Source organism: Leuciscus leuciscus (genome assembly GCF_965113295.1).
Source record: "Leuciscus leuciscus genome assembly, chromosome: 13".
In the NCBI taxonomy this organism is placed as follows: Eukaryota; Metazoa; Chordata; class Actinopteri; order Cypriniformes; family Leuciscidae; genus Leuciscus; species Leuciscus leuciscus.
The window spans coordinates 5,443,107-5,459,740 of NC_138737.1; the positions used below are offsets into that span (position 1 = coordinate 5,443,107).

Sequence of the window (16,634 nt, forward strand, 5' to 3'; positions counted from 1 at the left end):
CTATACACGACGTGATTGGCCTGACCCAATTTAGGTTTTTCCAGCACGAAAGTTAACGGAGAGTTGCTAGACTACCCTGGCGGCAAAATACATTTTGCTGCCGCTAGGGTGAGTCTAGATTTCTAGGCTAACACTATGTAACTTTTGGCCCACTAGCGGTTAAAGAACAAAACTGCATGCATTTTGCGGAAGAACGTTGTTTTGGTTGTGCTTCGGCTCTGCGCGACTGCAGATGAATATGAATATCCTACTGCTCATAAAACATTCACTTCTAGGCTTAAGAGATAGAACCAGTTTAGAAGGAAAGGATCTAAAGATGACTAGACGTTACTGTAGCTAAACCCAATAATAGATACGGTACTTCCTTGAAAATAAGTTCCCACACAGCGCTATCAAAGCATAATGAAATTATGGTTAGATAATGCTTTACAATGAACTCTGTTAGGGAACTACATATGGCTGTTTATCTGTTCAATAAAATACCTTACTCACCTGTTGAGTAATAAAAACACCATCATCTCCACGTTGCATTTACAGCATTTCAGATCCCTCAGTTCCTGCCTGAAAATGCCAATGTTGATTCTTGTTTTATTACGAGATTTGTTGCGTTCTCTTTTTCCAGCAGACTCTTCTTTGTTCGACGTTTGTTTAAACTGGTGATTCCCCGGAGATTGGAGATTTAGCTGATCCATGTCAACCTTTCTCGCTGGTTGTGACGACTAACCTCTGCCTCTCCCACACTAGACACATGTCAAAGTAGCCGGAACTTTTCTCTATTTATGGATATGAAGAGACACACACGGGCGAGTGATGCGTGTACACAACTTCCCCCAAAGAATTCCCGTCAGGTCTAAAATATAAACACTTATAAATTGGCTTACCGTATGAATGCAGAAGAAAGATTAATGATGTATTGACATTATTTAAATTGAGTTAATTTTGAATAATAAAAAATGACATGGTGTACCTCTCTAAATGAATTAAAATGTAAAAAATAAATAAATCAAAAATCAAAAAAAAAGGAAACTATTTCAGCTAGTTGCCATGGTTGCCAACATTTCTCATTTTCATTTAGTTTAAGTTGAAGTACTAAAATAACTAATATGAAAACTAAAACAAATTAAATTAAAATTAAATTATTTTGACGTATTAAAAAAACTAACAAAAATATGAACTAAAATTAAAGTAAAAAAATTTAATCTAATTCGAATGAACAAACTATAATAGTTGGTTTCACTTTATTTTGATGGCCCTTTTAACACATTCTGTTGTCTATAAGTAATGTTGCACATACATGTTTATAACAGTTACATAACATAACAGTCTATCACTTTAATTACACCTTTGCTCTGTCTTTTCCACTCAGTGATTGTATCTGGTGCTGGTCCTCTGTGTGGGTTTTTCTGTGCGAGTTAGTGTTGATGTTTTGTTTTGAATTCAACCACAGGTTCTGCAGAATGCACGAGGTGTGAATGCGCTACTTTTATGAGTCATGTGGCATTGCCAGGCAAACCACAAGGTTCACAACTTGCTGAAGAGGTCTTTATTTTAATCTACAAGGAAGATGTGTCCGGCCAAGTCTGGGTTCTCATCCTGTTCTTTTTATCTGTTGTGAATTTCCCCTGTTTTTATTATTAGTTATTTTTCAAAAATTGGTGTTCTTAAAGATATAGTTCACCCAAAAATGAAAATATGTGTTTGTTTGTTTGTGTGCTTGTTTGTTTTTCTCTCTCTTTTATTTTTTCATTTGCTGGCCAATAATTTCAATGGCATGTCAGCCATCTGTCTTTTGATTTTTGATTTTTCTTTTTCTTATTTTGTCTTTTGAATTTGATGGTGAATTTGGCTTTGGCAAATTAAAAACCAAATAAAAACATGTTTACATTTTTATTTATTTTTATTTACCCTCGTGTCATTCCAGACCTGATGTTTTTGCTGATATTGTTCTGTGGACAGGAGAAATTTGGAAGATTCTTCCCTCAATACAACAACAGTTCCATGTCTTTAAATCTCCAAAATGGATGAAAAAGTGGCATAAACATTGTCCATATGACTTGTGCACAATTTTTTCAAGTCTTCCTAACTAAGCCTTTAAATAGCTTTGTGTGACAAGAAAACCAATATTTATTTATTTATTCAATTATTAAACAAACCAGCAATGCCAATATCATGGTTCAATTCCTCAAAAATGCATGAACTTATCAAATGTGTTCTGTGTATAAAAGTGTCTGCCAAATGCATAAATGTAAATGCAAATTAACTTTCCCTTCACTTCTGCTGTCAAATATCGTCGCTCATTCAGAATATTTGGAATGTATATTTTCCGAAGATTTCTGTGCTAGATATTTCCGAGCATTTCTGACATTTCGGCCTCACACAAATCTATTGCATGACTTTAGAAGTCACATGAACTAGGCTACTTTTATTATGTTTTACACTGTTTTCTTTGGAGGATTTGCTCACTCTCATATAGAAAAGCTTTATGTAAAAAAACAAAACAAAAAAAAACACGTGTTAAAAATATCAGCATATGGGTGCATATCAGCATACGGACTAACATGAGGGTGAGTAAATGATGACGGAATTTTTATTTTAGGTAACCTAACCCTTTAATCAGAGCATTACCAACTCATTAGATCACTTGTATCAGGATGAACCCTTAACGCTCTGCATTCATGTTGCTTGTTTGCTCTAGCCATTGGCCTCTCTTTCATTTTTAAACACCGTCCACAGTGTGTGACATGCATCCCATGGGTGGCTATCTGAAAAAAATTGATTATTGCTTTCAGGCATCCCTAAGAGCTTTGCCCTCTCTTCTGGAATATTAACACTCTGGATATGTATTGATGTCTGATCCGGTATGGATGTGCATGTGTGTGTGTGCGTGTGTCTGGTTGAGTGTGTGTGCTCTCTATTCACCGCCTGTCCTTGTGTGCCAGTGCGTATTTGGACATGAAGAGCCGTTTAGAGTCCTCCTAACAAATCAGCATTGTTCTGTTGTGAGCCCAGTCCTTGGCTTCAGGAGTGTAAACAGACAACTGTTGGGCGCTGCGCTTCCTGCCAAAACTTCTTATGTGAACATACGCTCCGAGCCCATTCCTCCAAACACGGCCCTCCGCAGTCGGAAACGCGCGGCTATTTCTAATTCCGTACCATTGTCAAGAGAAACGTTTTATACGGAAGCAATTGTAATTAAATGAGAGCCAATTCTCACATCGCATTGCTCTCGTGTTTCTTTGCATCTTCTCCATCCTCTCCTCCCCCTCACTTCATTATTTCAGGGATGCGTCCATTTTTGTTCCACCTGCCAATAATGGTTTCCACCCACCGGCGCGCAGATTTCCCCCCAATTACTGCATGTCACCCTTTCACCCCTCAGCCCCCTCCCTCCCGGTCCATTCATTACGCTCGCTGTCGCTCAGTCTGCATCAAGTCTCTCTCTCCCTCTTTCTCTGGTCACTCTGTCCGTCTTCTTCCCGTCTTTGTGTGCTGGATTAATATTTTATGAGCTCCTTGATGACGGGTGTTCACTGCTGGGCAAACAGCCCCAGCTGAGCCCCCCCAGTCTCCCCGCATGCCTGCTCATCAGTAAACCCTCAGGGGAGCCCTTCTCTCTCAACTCTCTCCCCTTCACTGACTCCCTCTCTCTTTCTATCGCTTTCTTCTCCGGCTCCAACTAAATACAATGAGCCGTCATCATTTCTTTGCTGCGTCAAGGAGATTTTGTGCTTTTGTGTGAGGCAGGGTTATTATAGTTAACTAAAACCATTAAAAAAAAAAAACATTTCTGTTACTTGAAATAAACTTTAACTGAAATAAAGTAAAATATATAAACATTTACAGCATTTTTTCATTTTGTTTAACTTGATGCACTAACATAACTAAAACTGACAAATAAAATAAAAATGACAAAAACACAACAAAATGACTCCATCTGAAGAGTAGACCCTTACATTGAAATATATGCTGTTGTTTCTTGGATTCGTCCGCACTTATCTGAACCATAGGAGATGAAAGATAAGTATTGCCTTTCATTTTGTTCATGTTTACAATACCAGTCCTTTTGCATTTAATTTAACCCTTTCCTCTCTGGTGCATTGATTGCAAAAACAAGTTTAGAACATGATTCTTGAGTGTTTTACCTTTCAAATGATGCATATAGTTTATGATAATCAGTTGAATATTTGTTATTAAACAAAGGTAATAAAAGTATAGACACGCCCCCTCGGGCCGATGCTAGTTAACTGGTTAACTAAAATTAAATTAAAAACAGAAAACATAAAAATAAAAACTAATTAAAAATATTAATATTATAGTCAATAGTATCGTATAATAGTATAATAATCTTAATGATACTAAAATAAAGGCACGTTCACACCAACAACGATTACTATAAAGTTAACCATAACGATAACTATATTAGTGTTCACACCAATGCACAATATCGATCTGTTTATTGTAAGCGCACGTTGCAGTTTCGTCTTCTGCTGCTTTAAATGCTTAAGCTCGTTAAAGCAGGATTGATTCTGATTGGCTATAATTCATCAGCTAGAAAAATTAAAATCGTTCTGAAAGTGATTCCAACAATATTGTTCCTCTGTGCCATTACCGTAATAGTTGTGGTGTGATCTCTGCTATTCTTTTATACTTAGAACAATTTTTAGAACTATACCTTTATCGTTATCTTTATAGTTATCATCCTGGGTGTGAACGGGCCTTAACATGGTTTGGATTCACATCTGGATCCGGTTACATAAACTTGCTAAAAATCACATTGTGTTCAAGACTGATATTAACTTCAAGTCAATTACATAAAAAGATGAATTGGTCTAATTTGATTGCCAAAAGTAAGACTGATTAGCTGTAACTACTATAATTGCTAGTTGGTCAGATTAGTTCTTAAGACATACAGTAGTCTTATGTTTATGCATCTGGCCTTAACTGGTCATAACATTTTTGAACATTTGAATCTGAAAAGTAAGACTGATTGCCCCTTGGCCAAACTTCTAGTTGATCAAACTATTTCTTAAGACAGCAGCTGGCTGATGATTTCTCCTAGACGAAAAAAGATACTGAAGCGATTTGCAGAAAGGTGCAAGTGTGTATGTTGGCACTGATGATTTTCCCACTGGTGTATTTAAAATGCATCTCTTTTTAAATGCGCTTGTAGGTTGACACCGTGGGAAATGTCACAGCCGGGTGACATTTGACAAATGAAGCCCAGCGGATGGCGAAGAATCTATTAAAGGCGGTGCGTTTGAGAGATCTGCATTCGTTTTCAATTGGTATTGTGTGAACCCGACAGTATCCGTGTCAAAACCTGGTGCAACAGAAACACACGGGTGTCAAACCCCATCTGCTCTCTCCAGCTGCGGCGCGGAGAGGCGTGCCCCCCCCCCCCCCCACTAACACCCCCACTAACACCCCAAATGCAGCACGCTTCACTTCATGCCCCAATGTGAGCATTAAATATTGACTGCAGGCTTAAGTGATAATTTAGGGTGGATTAAACTTTGGTTCATTTTGACCCTCTATTACATGTTGCTTAACTAAAGTAAAGTAAAAAAATTATAATTTATAAACTATTTATTTATAAATTAAAATAAACTTTAATTACATTGGCATTGTTTGCAGCTTATCTTAAAACACTAGTAGAAATGTTATTATGAAATATACCAATGTTCCATATGTTTTCACATATGTACAGACCCCTAATTTTACATATTGCTTTCTAAATAATATTTGTAATATATATTAAGTGTTTAACTAAATATGTTGTTAAATAAACAATATTTTGAAAAAAAGTTGAGAGGTTCTCAAGTTTTGATAAAGCAGATTTGTATTCATTAAGATGATTCCTAATTTGCATACTTTAAGTTTCATTTCCATTAATGGTGCTGTTAATGATTTCATTTTAGCCCTTTTGCTAACTTCCTTCAAATGACATGTCACGGTCAGCCAGCCCTGTGTCAGCAAATCAGATCGATTGACAGGCACTGTGATTGATTGCATTTCTAATTGGCTAAATATCACTCATTATCCTAATCATTTCTGTGATATCTGTCAGATAATAAGGAAATGTGATGTATGTAAAGAGCACCTTTAATGAAAAGGAAAAACTGCTAATATGAAAAGAAAATGTTTAGTCTTGTCTGTTCACCTGAAGTGCCTCTCCGTAAGGACAAGCCCCGCCCACTCCCCAAGCGCTTCATTGAAACTGTTTCATGACGTGCCTGTAAAACCCCGCCCCCTCTCCCTCAGAGCCGCTTTGCGCTGCTCGCTCGAGTCTGAGATCTTCCACAACAATGTGGCACACGCATAATGGGATTTACCGGGTTCACTTTCAAACGCTTTTGTTGTTGTTTTAAAAATTAAAGAGAGTTTCGCTTTGCCTTCCAAGGGGATGAAACGCAGTGCCGGTGAATGAAGTGAGTAAAATAGTTCGCTGGAAAACTTTTCAGCGTTTATGCGTTTTTTGGATTGTGAGCGCTGAATTTGTTATCTGTACATGCTCTAAAAAACATATTTCACCTTTTGCTCTTTAAAGATTAAAATAAGTGCATTTCAGTTAAAAATTGCATTGTTTTGGGTGAAATGTTTAGGGTTTATGTAATGTTACATTGAATGCCAATGAATATAAGTTCTTATGATCTTGGGTTCATTAAATTATTAAGTATAGTGATTGGGAATTATGTATTGTTTCCTTTTCCCGTACCTGTACCTATTTCATAACTTGCCATCAGAGCACTGAATATAATGCATCTTTGTTCAGTTCGTTGTCCAGCATATTCTGTTTATTTTATAACCTTTCAGGAGCTTCACTGCACTCTGGGACAGACCCCTGAGAGTATTCATTGATTTTTTGCTCTTGCATTCTATTTCAAGCTCTACAAGCTTCACTTTGATAGGGGAAAAAACAACAACAAAAGAAACATGAAAAGCAAAAAGGTTTTCATCTTTATTTAAATGTCTGCCATTGAAATGTAGTTGATGTAGTGAGAATTATCTAAATTGCTTTTGTTCTGTAATGCGTTTAGTTTTTCTTTAATGCTTTTTCATTCAGCTGTTTGCAAAACTTTACTGGGACTGATTTCGTCTGTCATTGTAGATGAATAACATCACACAAATGCCAATGCATTTGAAACAACATCATCAGACAGCTGTGTTGGCAGCCTATTCTCAAGACTCCAATTAGTCTAAGGTGACTAGTCAAAGACCTACAAATGCCACGATAACCTGTTGTGGAGTGGATCTAATGTATTCAGGCTTAATTGGAAGATAACTAGATGTTTAATCACACATTTACTCAGTGGTTTTCCAGTCTCTGTATCAGCAGCTTGTGGTTATTGTACTATTCCTCCGGGAGGTGTGGCGTACCACTTTAGGAGTGGCGATTTGGATTGTGTCTTTTCAGCGGCCGTACCAAGTTTCGTGAAACCTGAACATCCCTTTTCACCCTCTCTTTCTTTTTTCACTCGCTCCCCCCGTTGTTATGACTCCATTGTCTCCTTTCTAAATGCCTCCTCCCTTTTAGTCCCTGAGGAGTGGTGGGTTTTCACCTTGTGTTCAGCATATGGGGGGCGTAATTAGCTGCTCGTGTTGACATTCTTTTATTGTATCGTGCAGCCGGTACCCACAAACAAGTTTTTCCTCCCTTTAGTCTCTAATTTGAAATTACACTCCTGCGTATTTGCATTTTCTTTCCCGCTTCAAAGACGGCCCTTATCTTGTAAAATGTTTGGCTTGTAAACGCTTTGGGGAACCTTCATTCAGAGTCGTTATTACGCTCCCCAAGCTGGGCAGACAAAACATACAGCTGTGTTTTTTGTTGTTGTTGTTGTTGTTTTCAGCCTCTAAAACAGCTATTAAATAGGGTGTGTAATGTAAGAAGTAGCCCGTGAATTTAGTGGCAGCTCCCTTCCTGTCGGTTTCACTGGAGTGAGTGTGTTTATCTGCCCCCATCAAATAATTAATGTTGCATTTTTATGCACGCAGATGCTTGTCAAGGTGGTGATGAAAGCAGTGTGGGCCGCTCGCGAGTGAGAGTGGCGGTGTGAAAATGAGAGCCGAAGGTGAAACCTAATAATCATCATCATACGGTTGATGGTTCCAGAACTGTTTTTAAAATTCACAGAGAGTAGACACTTCTCACACTCATCCAGCTTATGAATATAGATGTGCACCTCTCTAACCTGCCAGAACTGTTGAATTCAATCAGCGTAAAATTGAAACGGCTCTTTTTTTTAAAAGGTTTACTATGATTACCTGTAGGTTGCTTTCCAAAGAGCTACTCTGTGTCATTTTCCTGTAGTTTCACAGACTTTGCTTGTGATAAAAGCTTGCTTGAGCATCATTATATCTCCCATTGTGGCCATTATGGCTCATTACCATCAAAATAAGATGTCATCATATTTGTTTGTTCAGAGAGGTGATAATTACAGGGAGCCGGAGATGATTGGTTGCCTGGTTCATTTATTCCGACCGCAGCCGTGTTTTCTCCACCAGAAATTCCTACAGGACCTGAACACACCCTGCTAACCTCTTGCTCTTCTTGCCGAAACGCCCTGATGATATCAGATATCTAGCAGCGTGCATGAAATATGCGCGAAATATTCATGAGCTCAGTTGGAGAGTATAAAGAAGCGATGTAGAGTGGAGGCTTTGCTGGAAACAGGACGGATTGCAACAGAGATACAAGGATAGTTGAGTTGACACGGCGGGAGGGAGAAAAGATTGAGTAAATATGATACGGCGAGTCTCTTCTATAAAATATTAGGAGTCTGAGTTGCATACAACCGTCAGCGATGAAATATGCACGAGGTTACATTACTAATCGCCGTATTTTATCACACTCCCGCTTTCTGTTCTTCAAACAGCTAGATGCTTTCTCTGTTGTTTTTTGCCTATCTCTCTCTTTTTTTTCAATTTTCCCCACCTTCTCTTTCTCTCTTTCCATATTTCCCAAAGTATCACCCCCTCCTGCTTGGGTGTAGTATGGAAATGAGAACTTGCCCACCCTCCCTCCGCACAGAGGTGGTGATTAACCACTGCACACCCCAGGCACACACACTCTCTCTCTCTCTCTCTCTCTCTCTCTCTCTCTCTCTCTCTCTCTCTCTCTCTCTCTCTCTCTCTCTCTCTCTCTCTCTCTCTCTCTCTCTCTCTCTCTCTCTCTCTCTCTCTCTCTCTCTCTCTCTCTCTCTCTCTCTCTCTCTCTCTCTCTCTCTCTCTCACATGCACACACACACACTTGGTGTGCTGACACTTTCATGCTTGGCATCAAAGAGACTTGTAAATCCCAGTCACTCTCACTCTCAGTACGCATTCAAAGACCCAACTCTGTAATAATCAGTGCGTCTTAGAGATGTGCCCTTCTCCACGAGACATGATACGTGTTGTGAGATGCTTTGTCTCGCACCAAATTTCCAGGTTTATTTCCACCCTGACACCTGCGTTAGCATGGCACAGTCTCACCTGCTGCGACGACCCCGTTGATCCGCGCCCGATCTGCTGTGTGCGACGACACATATGCAATCTTACCTTATGACAACTTATGAAAAAAAGTGACTGTAGTTAAGCAAAAATTGGTTGCTTTTTTAAAGGGGATGGATGAAAATGTAATAATTCTCGTGAGTCGTGAGTCGTTTTTTTTTTTGAGTTTCTTTTATGGTCCATGCGATGAAAGCCAACAGGCTCAAGTCTTGCCTATTTGTTAACATTAGTTCTCTACATTAGTTAACATATCCAATGAACAGCTGTTTTTTTAAAACTGATTAATAAATACTGAACTGATTATTGTTAATGTTAATTAATACATTAACTAACACTAATGATATTATGTTGTTAAATGTTTAATATTTATCTGCCATGTAATAGCCGGTGATGCTGATATGGCAATAAACTCAAATAATAATAATACTACTACTACATTAACTAACATTAACTAATGAGTGAGACAAAATCATGTTCCACAAAAGAAAGTAAGGCATACAGGTTTAGAACGAGTAAATGATGACAGAATTTTCATTTTTGGGTGAACTATCCCTTTAATTGAATTTACTGTCTGCTGGTTCTTGTATCGCTTTATGAATTTTGACGCTGTGCTTTTAAATGATCTGAGATGTTTTAACGAGACACGATGCATTTTGTGAGACACTTTGTGTCACATCTGATTTCCTGGTTGCTTTCCAGTGAAATCTCGCTGCCCCCACATGCTGTGACCGCTCAGCCGACCTACGCCCTCTTTGTGTGGCATGAACAGACGCGAATATGATGCAAACATCTTGTCTTAGAAGTTCACACCTTGAGAAAGTGATCCAATTAGGCTAAGCAAAAATGTCATGACTTGGTTATTTTATCAAGCTTTTGCTAGAAGGGCGTAATTAGCATTTCTGAATTTACATGCATCTGCTTGTACATGCAGAATTTTGCATTAAAGCTTGAAGCATGTAACCAAGTATTCAGATTTGCGGTGTAATTTGTAAAATTTTTGAAGTCATTTAAATGTCAATAGTGATCAATCAACATTTCTGAATGCTTTGGAGATGCATCCTTAATGTCTATAGTGTTTACGGCCACTTAAACCTAAAAATAGTAGCCAGACTATATTGTTCTGTCAGTTCAGACAGTGTGCTTTAAATTAGGAGAGACGTTTTTGTCTCCTGTCAAGCCTACTGAAGCGATTCCTTCCTCTGATAGTGCAAGCACACAGCATGGGTGGGGTTCGCATGTCTGTCTGTTGGCTCACCCCCATGGAGGAGTCTTGGACTTTGAAGCTCGTCTTTAACATACACAGAGGTTCACTTTTTTTATTTTTATGTGCCAGCTAGATGCTTTGTGTGATGTCCTTCAGTTTTTTGTGTTTTCATGTGTGGAAAGTGTCTGTCTGGAAGCATTGCGTGTACGTGTAAGCTTTGTGTCTGATATTGTGTTTTGCGTATTATGCACTCTGCAAAGAAATTAGACACACATGCACTCTATAATTACAACCGTGTCTGTTTCTGGGGGTAATGAGTGTTGAGTGAGCTTAGCAACCTAGCAAGTATGTGCTTTGTTTTAATATGCTGCTGTGCAGGAGAGGAAGTTTACAGAGATTGGGAACGCGCACACACACACACACAGACACACAGACACACACACACACACACACACAGACACACAGACACACAGACACACACACACACACACACACACACACACACAGAGAGAGAGAAGAGGATGGGCGGAACAAGCGCTTCCAGCCAGGGTCAAAGGTCAGCCTGCAATCGAAATGACTCTCCCCGAATTGGTTGCACCTTTCGGGAATGATAAACTCTGCTACCTTCTATTTAAAACATGTTTACATGTTGCAAAAGCTGTTATTAGCGATTATGCATGCAACATAATAGCTATTGGTCTGTTTTTTACAATGCAATGGTGCAAAACCAACCTCCATTTATTTTCACCCTTTGTCAAGTCCCAGTTCTTTTGTGTGTGCTTGTGTAAGGAAGAGCTCGCCTCCAATATATATCCCAAGCTCTTTTTCCATTCCTCCTCACAAAGGCAGTAGCTATTCCTCTTTCTTAGTGAATAGGGAATGTGTTCTCGCTCTCTCCCATGATGCCCCGAAACAGTTATTACCATTTAAGTAAAAAAAAAAGGAGTTGAATGCTGATGCTGCAAAAGCTCAACCTAATTCAAGCTGTGAAATTGCCTGTTTTGACAGTATAAGAGACCTCCTGCATTCTCATTTTTAGCACACTTTTGTTCTGTGTCATTCTCACCCTGTCTGCCTCTGTTAGGTGGATCTGTGTAGGAATGGTTGCACACTGGGTGGGATTCAATCGCTCGGTCTCTGTTTCGCTTCTGTTTGCCACTCTCAGTTAAATTTTCGGTGAGGATACGGTGGTGGTGGCACACCCTCTCTCCATTTAGACGCTCTAGGGCTGTGAATGCCTCAATGATTTATTCATTTAAGACTGACACATGTAGCATTTACATATTCTCATTTGAATATTAGTATGATATCCTTTTTTTTTTTTTTATCTTTATCATTTTAATCAAGTTTACTTGAGTTTATCAGGCTGTTTTCGCTACTGTACCTTTAAGACGGCTATGTATAAATGACCTCGGTTGTGATTTACAGGAGTTCCTGTTGCTCAAACAATAGAGCATGGTGTTAGCAATGGCATGGATTAGATTCCTAGGCAACACATCAACTAATTATAATGTATACCTAGAATGCTGTGTTAGGCCTGTGTGACACACTAGACTATTATCTTCAAACCGATTTTTACACCGTAGGAGACCACAGACATCAGGACAGTTTCAACTGATTATTAACATAATAATTCTCAGAACGCACACACTACACAATTCGGCCACAAACCTACTGATTGTAGTAACGATTTCACAGTGACACGAGATCTCACAGAAACTCGCGTGATCAAACGTGACTTCAGAAGAAAAACAAACATGAAGGACGATCAACGTCATCAGCTGGCTCTCCGCGTGTACTTCCTTTTTTGTAGCGAAAAACAAAAAAGAAATCTTGGCTGAGAAGACGCTAGAGTCTTTTTTTTTCAATCCTCCTCTTTCGTGATATGTTTGTGGCTGCCATGTTTCAGCTATAAAAGCATGCAACATCCGGTTGGTGGAGCTTGTTGCTCTCATTGGATATTGAAGGTATCACGTCAGAGGAAGCCCGAACAAGAGTCGGAAATATCGAACATGTTTGATATTTGCAATTTGGGATCGAGGAAGCTCCGACGCGATCGGGAATAGTTAAACAATCGTAATTGTTTAACTATTCGTTTAACTAACGACACTACAAAATTGAGTTTTTTTGGGACAAAAAGTTGGTTGCGACAAGCCTCAAATCTGGCCACGCCCCCTGATCATTAGGGGTGTAAATCGTGCCCAAAATCTCTTAATTTTCAAGTGGTTTGGCGAGCATAAGTCGGTTGTCATAAGTCAGTCACTTTGTTCACACTGTCATTCAATATTGAAAATGTATATAAATGTAAATATAGTTGTGACATCATAGCCATGATGAATTCTGCATTTAGAGGTAAATGTAAAAAGGTAAATTAATATGGCTTCATTGCAGTAGCGTACATGCTAATCGGTTTCGGACAACTGCAAAAACGAGCTAAAAGAGTTTTAAACTTGGCCGGTTATGTGCAGTTTTAGAAGAAAATAAATGACTTTAACATATGTATGACTTTTTGTATCATCTCTGGTTTGCCTAACATCAAAATGTGTCGGAGCCTATGCTGAACTTATTTTTTTAATAAAAGATCAAGGAAAATTAAAATTTTCATGGTTTGACCACTTAAAAAAGTGCTCTAGAATATTTTTTGCTGACTGCAGAATATCAAAAGCATGACAACTTATTATCAAAGTGTTTTTCCTCTCTGAAAGTCCAAGTCAGCATCATTTAGCTTTTCCAGATCCTGTTGTGCAAGACCTTAACGAAACAGGTCATGACTAAGGATAAGAAAAATCAGCTGGCGGTCTGTAGGCTTTCTGAGCTCGTTTCTTTTGATCATGTTCATTAAACGTGGATAGCATGAGTCCTTAAGCTAGGTAGACAAGAGACACCGTACAAAGCGATGTTCAGCTTTCAGCCTTCATAAACAAGGTGAGACATGAACGCATGAACTCTCCAATCAAAAGTCTAACTGAAAAGTGGCTAATCTCGCCAGCATGTCAAACTGTCCTTTTCTTACCCACCATTCCTTTGAAGGTGGAGATGAGGTAAAATGTTATGCATACTGATAGATTCCAGCTTCTCTGGAATTCCCCCCCTCCTTCACTCCTCTCCTTTGCTCTTTCTCTTCATCTCTCATATACTAGGCCCTCAAGACTTCTTGGCTGCTGTGATATGAATTAAAGATGAATCTTTCTTTTCCCTCTATAACTTTCTCAGATACTCTGTGTCCTCTGATACTTTTTCTCCTTCAAAAATGGAATCGTGTTTGGCGTACTTGCAGAAATTAGTCAAGCCTCTCTCTAGACTTGACTTGCAGGCAAGCCTAACTATTACTATTGCTGATATTTGGGGTTAGGGATTTGAACAAACTCCTAACCTTAAGTGTTACACCTCGGCATGCAACGTCTCTCAATGCTTGCCTTATAGACATGATGGCTCAAATTGTGTGGCTTGTTGAGGAAAGGTGTGCTGTGCAGTACAATTTAGTTTTAGAGGAGATTTGGTCACTTTTCAGCTGGTCAGGCTGGGAAAACCCACTTGCTGACTGGTTACACCAAGTTAAGCCAGCTACGACCACCTCAGATCAGACCAGAAAATCTGTATTTTTCACAAATAAAGAAATTGTAAAGAAAAAGGAAGTAAACACTGTAACCAACAGGGCACTCTGCAAATCTGGTTATTTTGTATGCACTGGGAATGCACTTGTATGCTCTTTATTTTTTCAAATAAACAAGGTAAATAAGCAGACACTGTCATTTTACATACAACAGACATTAGCCAGGTTTCCATTACAGATTTGCACAAAACTTTTACAATATTTTATAAATGTCGATAAAAAACTATTGCGAAATTACGTCATTCCAAAAATCATGGCAATGGATGTTAGTAGGTTTAAGTATATCGCATCCACTGCACTAGCCACGATTTTTAATCGAAGGAGACGTAGGTGTGTTATCCAATCATTAATGGCAAGGAAAGCCCCTTAAACTTGGGAGCGGCTACATATTTCTGGGTGTTACTCCCTCCTAACTGGAGGATAACACACCTATGATTAAAAATCATGGCTAGTGCAGTCTTGATAAATTGTGGCATTTCTTTATTGTTTAGAATCCAGTATTCCCGTAATACTTTTGTCTTTTATGAGTTTAGTAAATAACTCTGTCTCTGTCCAAACATACCGCGCTATCTTTAAAGAATGTTCATGTGAAACTGTTTCCATTGCAGTTTTGCGAAATTTTCCTTTCTCGAATTGCCTGAAAAATCACCTCATGCGAGCGGATTTTTTATATATTTTTTTATATATGGGAGTTTTTGCAAAATTGACATGTTTCCATAGTGCATATTCTTCAATTTGCAATTTCAATTTGCGCAATTTGAAGGGTAATGGAAACACAGCGTGAAAATGACATGAATATGGCATAGTGGGCAACTGAATGTATTGCGGCATAGTTTGAAATCAAGGATTTAAAGTCTGCAAGGTTTGTGATATTATATTCAAAGACTGTTTAAAATTATATAAATGCGAACATGCTGACAGTAAATGAGAACGTTTTATAGTGTTTGATTTTCTATTACTAATAATATAAAAAACAAATGCTATAATACTTTTTTGTATAACATTTCCTTAACAGAGACGTAAACTAATGAATACGGAGAATGGGAGCGCTGTGTGCTCGGGTGATGGCGTTCTCATCGCCGTCAAAATAAAAGTCCTGATTCCGACACATCGACCAAACAAACAAAAAACCTATCGGATGATGGCGATATTTTAAAATGGACAAATATCGGCTGATATATCACCTTGGCGATATGTCGGTCGACCACTACACACAACACCCTAGCAACCACATAAAGCTAAAAAACATTGAACACATTAGCAGTTGCATAGCAACTCCATGGCAACCACCCATCCTAACAATCACATAGCATCTATATAATACTGTGCTTAAAACCACTCAGAACACGTTGGCAACCACACAAAATGTTTGGAAAACATTTCGAACACCTCAGCAACAGTATAGCTACACCCTGGCAACCACATGCAATAATCTAGCATCATGGTATTGAGTTCTGCATGGGAGGCACCACACGTTTTAAGAAAATGAAAATCTATTTTTTATTGCATCAGATGATTCTTTATTTTCTCTGTTTTGTTCAAAGGTTGATAACTGAATGTAACCACTGATGTTCGTGTCTTTCAAGTGGTTGAATAAAGCGGTGTCTGTTTTCTTGATATCATGATTTCATCAGTAAAACCAGAAAGGCAACAGCTACAGGCATCATGCATAATTTAGCACCTAACTTCTTCACATCTCTATTTTACTTTTTTATCAGCGCTCTCATATTTTCACACGCACGCACGCACGCACGCACGCACACTCTCTCTCTCTCTCTCTCTCTCTCTCTCTCTCTCTCTCTCTCTCTCTCTCTCTCTCTCTCTCTCTCTCTCTCTCTCTCTCTCTCTCTCTCTCTCTCTCTCTCTCTCTCTCTCTCTCTCTCTCTCTCTCTCCCGTTTCCCCACCAGCCCTCTCCCTCTCTCTTTCCTTCTCTCCCTCTGTCTCTAATCTTGATAATTCCGAGGAACACTCTAGTCATTCTCATGTCATCTTGCGGCAGTCAGTATCGGCCAGTAAACATTGAGTCAGACACCCAGAGACCGACACAAACACCAGCAAAGGATTTTAATGATAACAGGAGCCCACGTCTGGCGAGCTTTGGTACGTTTTATCAGCCGCTGTTCTTGCGTTTGCCACTCGCACGCTGGCATTCTGACTTTTCTGAAGTAAACTCCAGTATTATTGCATGTTTCGTGGTCTTAGACGCGCGTCTTTTATTGCATTGGACCAAAGCCTGGCAGTCTCACTCAAGCATCCTTCACTGCCTGTGTGAAGGTGGCAGGACTTTGATGAACAAAAGAATGTATTTGAAGCCTGTAGTCTTT

The 16,634-nt window shown here is 39.0% G+C and overlaps 1 protein-coding gene across 6 annotated transcripts in view; it reads left to right on the plus strand.

Annotated features, from left to right (window-relative positions):
* plxnb3 (plexin B3) overlaps positions 1–16,634 on the plus strand; it is a 77,431-nt gene that overhangs the window by 24,915 nt on the left and 35,882 nt on the right. Inside the window, exon 1 of one of the 6 annotated variants that reach the window (XM_082189125.1) lies at positions 6,269–6,428. The exons of 2 other annotated variants lie outside the window; for them this stretch is intronic. The gene's annotated coding sequence lies outside the window, so the exon portion shown is untranslated. Of the gene's footprint in view, positions 1–6,268; positions 6,429–16,301; positions 16,411–16,634 lie in introns of those variants that run through there. 3 more of the 6 variants (XM_082189127.1, XM_082189128.1, XM_082189129.1) reach the window with 3 other exon arrangements.